Source organism: Octopus bimaculoides, chromosome 19, assembly GCF_001194135.2.
Source record: "Octopus bimaculoides isolate UCB-OBI-ISO-001 chromosome 19, ASM119413v2, whole genome shotgun sequence".
In the NCBI taxonomy this organism is placed as follows: Eukaryota; Metazoa; Mollusca; class Cephalopoda; order Octopoda; family Octopodidae; genus Octopus; species Octopus bimaculoides.
The window spans coordinates 22,008,386-22,017,032 of record NC_068999.1 but is presented as its reverse complement, the minus strand read 5'-3'; positions in this window follow the sequence as shown (position 1 = coordinate 22,017,032).

Below are 8,647 nucleotides of genomic sequence, written 5' to 3'. Positions count from 1 at the left end.
TTTTTTTTTTTTATGGCTGTTAAGCTCTTACTTTCTTTGTTTTGGAATATGTAACTAATTGTATCTTTTTCATTTTGCACTTATTTTCAAATTCTAAACATAGGTGGTTAAAAACTTCTAGATTTAATCTCCATTTCAAACTCTGCAACTGGCTGTAATTTTATGATTTGTTTTTTTTTTTTCTGAATAACATGTGTACTTTGAATGTAGACAATAATTCTGAAAATAATAGATAAATAAATAAATAAAATAAAATCACAAATCAATTTTCCATGACACATTATTGCTAGCTCTGAAGCTCCATCATTCTTTTGATGCAAGCACTTAATTTTGTGACAGATGTCTATAATTAAAAGGATTTTTGTTAGAATCAACAATCGTATTTTTTTGTTAGGTCACAAGTCATCAATTTATAATTGTTCATATTTGATTGGCAAATTTTAAGCAGATCATAAAATTTGTCACATATTCAATCTGTCAATAATTTTTTAACTCTTGTCTTGATTCCAAATTTACTCATCATTTACCTTTAAAAAAGCAAAAACAAATAAAATTGACAGACCTCTCTTATAGAAATAAATCTAAAATATCAGTTCTCTGACATTTTTCAATCATCTCAACATTTATTCAATATGTAAGATATCACATATCTACTCTGGGATGTATGGAAGCGCAATGGCCCAGTGGTTAGGGCAGCGGACTCACGGTCATAGGATCGCGGTTTTGATTCCCAGACCGGGCGTTGTGAGTGTTTATTGAGCGAAAACACCTAAAGCTCCATGAGGCTCTGGCAGGGGATGGTGGCGAACCCTGCTGTACTCTTTCACCACAACTTTCTCTCACTCTTACTTCCTGTTTCTGTTGTGCCTGTAATTCAAAGGGCCAGCCTTGTCACGCTGAATATCCCCCGAAAACTACGTTAGGGGTACATGTGTCTGTGGAGTGCTCAGCCACTTGCATGTTAATTTCACAAGCAGACTGTTCTGTTGATTGGATCAACTGGAACCCTTGTGTTGAGGGATTAAAAGGCATCAACATTACAAATAGTATTAGGCCTAACAAGATGCCCATTCTAATACCATCATCTGGTTTGTGGATACCTTTAGCAGAGTTTATCATGTTGCAAGCACTTTCATTAGGCTTTTGGTTTGAAAATAACATGGTGTCTTCACGCATATCTCCCAACTGCATTTTCCTTTATGTTTTGCTAGTCTGCTAAAAATAGTAAACAAATCTCCCACAAATCATACTTACTGTGTTGAAAAAGGAAAGAACATTGGATAATGTAGTTCTAAATACTCCTCAGAAGGCAGATGGTTGTGGCTGAAATGCTTTTTATCATAGATTTACTTGAAATTCATCTGAGGTAAACAACATATGAACTACAAATTCTGTCCTACATTTGAAACATAAATTTCTCATCCCTTATTTCTGACTCATTTTTGATCTCTAAATAACACTGTAAACTTTGCTCCAAACATTATGCATACAGGATCCACTCTTTCTTAAACTCTCTCAGTAATACAGCTTCAAGTTATTCTTCCCAATTTCTTTAAATTCATCTGTTGACTCTACTTATCTTCAAACTCCTCTGTTCGCTATCAACTATTGAACTAGTTCACTTCCTGATGATATCTATCTAATCTTATCTCTCTCTTGCCTTCAAACACCAACATACACTTCCTCCTGGCTGTTACACACCTCTCATATTGGGGACAAAGCATGTTTTTACCATTCAACGTTTGCACAAATTAGCATCCAGTTCTATTCTTATCCATTTCCCTGGCAGATACAATGATACAGGGTGTTTGGGCTAAATTTGATGATTTTTTAATGCTTCCTTTTTCAAGAACAACTCAATTATATTGGTGAACAGTTAACAGTGTTGGGGAGCATAAATATTAAAGTGATATTAGATAAAAGTTACTTGTATCATGATGATTCATACCAGGCATCAAAATGCCGACATGACTGCTACTCAATGCTTTGTGCACACTAATGGCTGTAAGACAGACATGGACAGCTGCAACAGAGACTACAAAGCCATGGCCAGTAAGAAGGAACACAGCTGGTGTTCTGACTGAGTCCACATGCTGGAATTCATCCCTACATCTTTGAACAGGGCCTTAGGCTCAATTCAGATGACGATGTGAAGCTGCTGGAGACTGTGGTCAAGTCCTGGATGGAGAGGGTTGTTGCTGGAGACTAGTCAATCTTTGGCTGGAGAAAGTTGCTGCTGGAAGGTCATATGTGTGGTTGCATGATTCGGCTCCTTTCCACCTCTCTTCATCTTTTATGCATCTCTGAAGCAACCTTTAACCAGCTATTGCCATTCTGCACTAATTAGAGCCTTTGTTCATTATCTAAAAGCAATGACCCTCATAATCACTAACCACACTACTCTACTCACTCTTAAATCATTATGTTACTTCAAGTCAGCTACTTGCTCAAACATCTGCATTTCTTGGTAGGAAATAAGTTACACCACTGAACCATATGATTCAGCTAGGCAAATGACCAAAACCTAGACCTGACTTCATAGCAGGTAAATTCTATCAAAATTACAACCCTACCTTCTTAAAAAAAAGAAAGCAGCATTGGATAATACTCTTATATACACTCTGTTGTAAAAATAAAGATGGCATGGTTGCAATTGGAATATCTTTCATTATCAGTCTGCTTGATTAGGGCCAACCTGGAGATAGATACAAAACTTTGTGAACATTCTTTAATGGGGATAGGGTAACTTTGTTTCTCTGAACACTACAAACATACAACAACTACATATACCAACTAAATGGACTTGTACATCATTCTCTCTTTCTAGTCATGAGCAACACATTACTAAAACCTTCAGAATTGTTATAAATTATATATCTCCCAATCTCTGATAATCTTGTACACCAATGCTAGGAGTCTTCTGTTGAGCCAGAAATATACTGGCCGTATTTAGTTGCAGATCTTCTACTAGGCTGAAGTAAGACTTGTATTATAGTACTACTGTTGTACACATAAGTGTCTTATACCAAATCTAAAAGAAAGTTATTTTATTAATTGATAATGATTTATTCACTAACATGCTAGCAGGAATTGAAACTTTATTAATTTGATTTACCAAGATTCTATAGGCATAGGTGAGGCTGTGTGGTAAGAAGTTTGCTTCCCAACCACATGGTTCCAAGTTCAGTCCCACAACATGGCACCTTAGGCAAGTGTCTTCTACTATAACCTTGGGCCAACCAAAGCCTTGTGAGTAAATTTGATGGAAAGAAACTTGTATGTGTGTGCACACGTGCATGTGTGTCTGTGTTTTTCCCCTTACCACTACTTGACAACTGGTGTTGGTTTGTTTATGCCTCTATAATTTAGCTGTTCAGCAAAACTGACTGGAAGAATAAGTACCAGGCTTTGGAGCTACTTTGTTCAACTAAATCAGTATTTCTGTTTTTATCTATAGGCTATTTTTTGCTCTTATTTTACTCAGATGGATTCTCCCAGCCATTCAATGTTTAAAAAATCCAATTATATTTATATAATTAAATATTATTAGGAATTGTATAAAAATATTTAGTGTACAGCAAGAAGGATAACCAATTTATTGCAGATAAATTTTAACAACTAAATCTTATATGGATCCCCAAGGGCCATAGTGACCCAGGTTGAGAACCACTGAACTAAACCCTTCAAAGTGGTGCCCCAGTGAAAGTAAAAGGTAAAAGATACTATGTCTTTGCTCAAGCTGTTGTAAGGCAACACATCCACCCAAAATCTCCTTAGGCCATTGATACACAAAAATGTTTCAATAGACATGAATCTGGTGATACTTATCTTTATTCTAGGTATGGTTGGCCACTAGCTTCTCAGGGAGAGGCTTCCCACCCTTTGACCAGTTATATTTTTAATTCTGCTATGCACCCATGTAAAATCCTTACGCAGTTAATTTACAGTGTACTCAATGACCAACATGCATGAAGGTGCATAGCTCAGTGGTTAGAGTGCTGGGCTCACAATCATGAGGTAGTGAGTTTGGTTGCCAGACCAGGCTGTGTATTGTGCTCTTGAGCAAAACACTTTATTCCATGTTGCTCCAGTACACTCTGCAGCAGAAATGAGTTGTGACACCACTGGTGTCAAGCTGTATCAGCTTTTGCCTTTCCCTTGGACAACATTGGTGGTATGGAGAGGAGAGGCTGGGATGGAGGGGCAACTGCTAGTCTTCCATTAAACAACCTTGCCTTGACTTGTGCTTTGGAGGGAAACTTTCTAGGTGCAATCGCATGGTCATCCATGACCAACATACAAGACATACAAATTTCATCTGATCTAAAATCATACCACACAATCTTGTCATACGATACTTAGCTGAATCAGATGCAACACAGCTTTCAGAGCATTGCTATCAAGCAGATGTGTTGACTGAGTATCTAACAATGGTCTGAAGTGATTGATGGCTTTATTTAGACCTTTAACCACATCTAAATGATTTCTGAGTAACTAGGATGAAAACAAGATTGATTTTCTTTTCTGTTTTTGAAATTGTTTACATTTAATATCATTATTGATTTCTTACTTAAATACATGACCAGATTTCTGCAGAGGAAGTGGGAATAATTACTTGAATGAATCTCATTGTATCACATTACTCATTTTATTGAATCTGATAATATGGAAGCAAATCTTTCCTTAGATCTTATTTTGATTGATTTTTAGAATTTATAAGGTTGCAACTTAATACTGACACTACATTGTGTCTACAAACTTGCAGCTATTAGTGTCTTCCTAGTGGCTTATTACATTAGCACAAGGCCATAAATTTGCAGTGGTAGGGTTAAGTCATTTGAATCAACCGAAGTACATTTATGCTGAGAAATAAAAGACAAAGTCAACAATAGCAGGTTTTGGACTCCTGATATAGAAGAACATTAAAAAAAATTTAAAAAACACAAGTGCCTGATTTATCACTACCATTTCTGTCATTTGACCATTTTTCTGTTGCTGCTTTTTATAATAAATAATAGGGTAACAAGTTGGAAGAAAAGATAAAACTTCTGAATAATTTAGTTTCATCCTTCTGTTGAAATTGTGAAAATACTAAATGAAGTATTAGTAACATACTGAATTAATATATTGAATTGAATTTGATTGATTATATGATGTTCAGTATACTGAATGGTATCACTTGAATTTTTGTAGAAGAGCCACAGCTTCTTCAAAAAATAAGCTTTGCACCAACTCTAAAAAGACCAATAATGAAAGAGAATCAGGTTTTAAAGTTTCAGACAAATAAGTTTTTTTTAGAAATAATACATTTCTAAATCTCTCAGAGATTTATGCAGTAGTGATACAATGAAGTAGTTGTATGCTGTCAACTTAAAGTAACAGTCCCCTGTTTCCTTATGTTTACAAGGGGGAGACAAGCTACTCCAGACTGATGACGAGCAAAGACTCAGAAACATGTCTCTAGATGCAGGCTTAGCTGGGTGGAGGTGCTTGTCTCCCCCTTGTAAACATAAGGACACAGGAAATGTGTCAAGGCCGACAGGAAGCAGTGCAGCTTCCTGGGTCTAACCAACAGTAGTATTATTCCCTTCAGGGGACTGTCACCTTAAGTCGACAGCATACAACTAAATAAGTTTTTGTTTTAGTTTTGATATGGCAAAAGAGAATTAAATTTTTCTTTAAAGGTTATTTCTTTATTACTATATCCTGCTGTATGACGAGGAATTGAAACCCAAATGTATTTGACTTTTTTTTTTTATCTTGTGTTTCATTTAAATTAGCATCTAAACAATCAAGTCTTCTTTTGTGTGAAATGTCAAATCTTACATCAGAGCAATAACTATAATTAAGTACAAATGAAAACAAAAAAAATCAGTTACATTGATATATCTAACTTTATGATGAGCAAGTCACTTCAACCGTACATTAAACTTGAATTAACTTTTTAGCATTTCAATTGGCCATATGTAACCCAAATATTCTACTTACTTTATGTTTAAACCAGCCAGATCTTCACATCTGAGAGACCCAAATGACTGAAAGACACTGCAGCAAATTCTAACATCAGTTCTATATTCTGTGCTTCCATTGCTGCAGTGTTTTTCAGTTGGGTTATGGAAAAATGCAGCAGTGATTCAAAGCTCTTGAAGAGGAATAAGCTGATTCTTCTTTTGGAGGATGCAATAACAGGGTGTTGGTCCTCTACAGAATAGCCAGATGATGGGGCTACTATCTTGGTGATGAGCCAACATGTCATGGGTCACCATTAGTCTGGAATTTTCCTGGGAGAGCATCCTGCCTAAGGTCACCTTACCAGGAGCAATGCTTCAGATGGTAATGGTCTCTCAGATCTATGGAACATATAAGACCTTTCACCTCAACAAGGCCAAACCTAGGAGGGGTATAAGTTGATTAAGCTCTTGTAATTTCAAATTTAAATCATTGACTAAAAATACTGAATCATTTAATCCTTTTTGACTTTCTAATTCTATAACTGGAAGTTTAATTTCATCTTGTTCTGCTTCAAGGGCATTCAAAATTTCTTAAAATTCTGTTGTGTAATCCATTCTGATGAGAATACATTTTGGTATCACTTTCATCCCATCATTCATTATTAGAGAATGTGTGCATAAATTTTGCTGATGACTATGACTATAACACTAAGCTATTAGAGTTACTGTTGAAGCTTCTCCAATTCTTTTACAATAAAAGTTAAAAAAAGCATTTTGGAACTTCACTATAGATAGTATATCATCCCTAATTATGCCACTAAGTTTTTGATATGGGTAACTGAAATCACTTATTGTTGATTAGATATTAGAAAAAAAAAAAATCTTTGCCTCTGGCAGTTCCATGCAACAACTTTAAAGTAAGTCTTTTACTATAAAAGTTAGCTGTTATCGCATGTGGAAATATAGCCAACTGTTACATTTACTATATATTGCTTTTTACTTGTTTCAGTCATTAGAGTGACCTTGCCAAGGCAGTCTTGAAAGGTTTAGTAGAACAAATTAACCCCAGCACTTATTTTTAAAGCTTGGTACTTATTCTGTTGGTCTATTTTGCTGAACAACTAAATTAGAGGGCTGCAAACAAACCAACGCTGGTTGTCAAATGATGATGGGAGACAAACACACACACATATATATATATAAATATATATATACACACATAATGGGTTTCCAAACAGTTTCAGTTTACCAAATTCTTTTACAAGGCACCACTAGTTGGTCTAGGGCTATAGTAGAAGACACTTGCCCAAGGTGCAGCAAAGTGGGACTGAACCTGAAACTACATGGCTGCAAAGTAAGCTTCTTAACCACACAGATATGCTTGTGCTTATATATATATATACATATATATATAATCTCATCTACAACCATTGAATAAAACACTAATTCTGATGCTTCTTGTTTCAAGGATACATCAATAACAATATTGAAATTGTCCACCATGATAAAATTCTCAAGCAACCTGATTATTTCCTGAGCTCTGATAAAACATTCTTGAACAATGTTTTTTTCTTTAATATAGGCAGAAATGATCATCCATGATACAAATAAATTTCAAACTGACTCTTCCTTGATGACAGTAACTATACGCTCTTTCACACACTCAACTTTGATAAGCTGGTTCAATTACTTTGCAATTTGCTCTCACACAACCTAACTTGCTTGAATTACAGAAGCATTTTATTAATGTCTTTTGAAAAATGACTGCTGTTTGTATAAAGATTCTTTTAACAATACTAGCTTATATAACAAATTTTCCTGTGCTTTATGTTTGATCAAACAGTGGTGTTCTATATTTTAGCTTTTAGAAACTCCAATCAAATCTTTTTTTTAAATAAGATACTTCTTATGTATTTATATGTTAAAAAAAAGAAAAAAAATCCCATTTTTCACTGAATATAGCTGGCAATTTGTTTGCTTTTATTAGTACAAGCCATTAGAGAAAAGAGTTATTTCTATGCACTTAATATTGATTTTAAATCTTTTTAAAAATAGGCAAATGAACCATAAACGTTGCCTGTATTCAAAATTATAGTATTAAATTTGAAATGATGCACTGGCATGCTATCATAAATAGTGCCTCTTTTAAAAAAATTTGGATATTTGCATATGATTTATAGAACAATTTATTTTTAACATTTGGATACTGATTTTCTTGCTAATGACTCACTAATAAAGTGGAAATTACACTTATTTCAGAACAATGCACTTTGCCAAGTGACAGAAAACCATGGCATAGCAGCTTCATGCTTACTTTTTCTATTCTGGCTTGAGTTGGATGAGACTTATTGAGACAGTATTCTGCTGTTGAATGTTCTTCCCATCACCAACTCTGTATTGTTTCTCAAGAAAGGTAATATATTAGTGCAGGTGTGGCTGTGTGGTAAGAAGCTTGCTTCTCAATGACATGTTTCTGGGTTTGGTCCCACTGTGTGACACCTTAGCTAAGTGCCTTCTACTATAGCCTATGGCTGACCAAAACCTTGTCAATGGATTTGGTAGACAGAAACTGAAGGAAGCTTGTTGTGTGTGTGTGTGTGTGTGTGTGTGTGTGTGTATATATATATATTGTTGTACTTGGGGATGGTCATATTGCCAGTTTAGCCAATAAAAACACACGCACTGTATATTTGGTG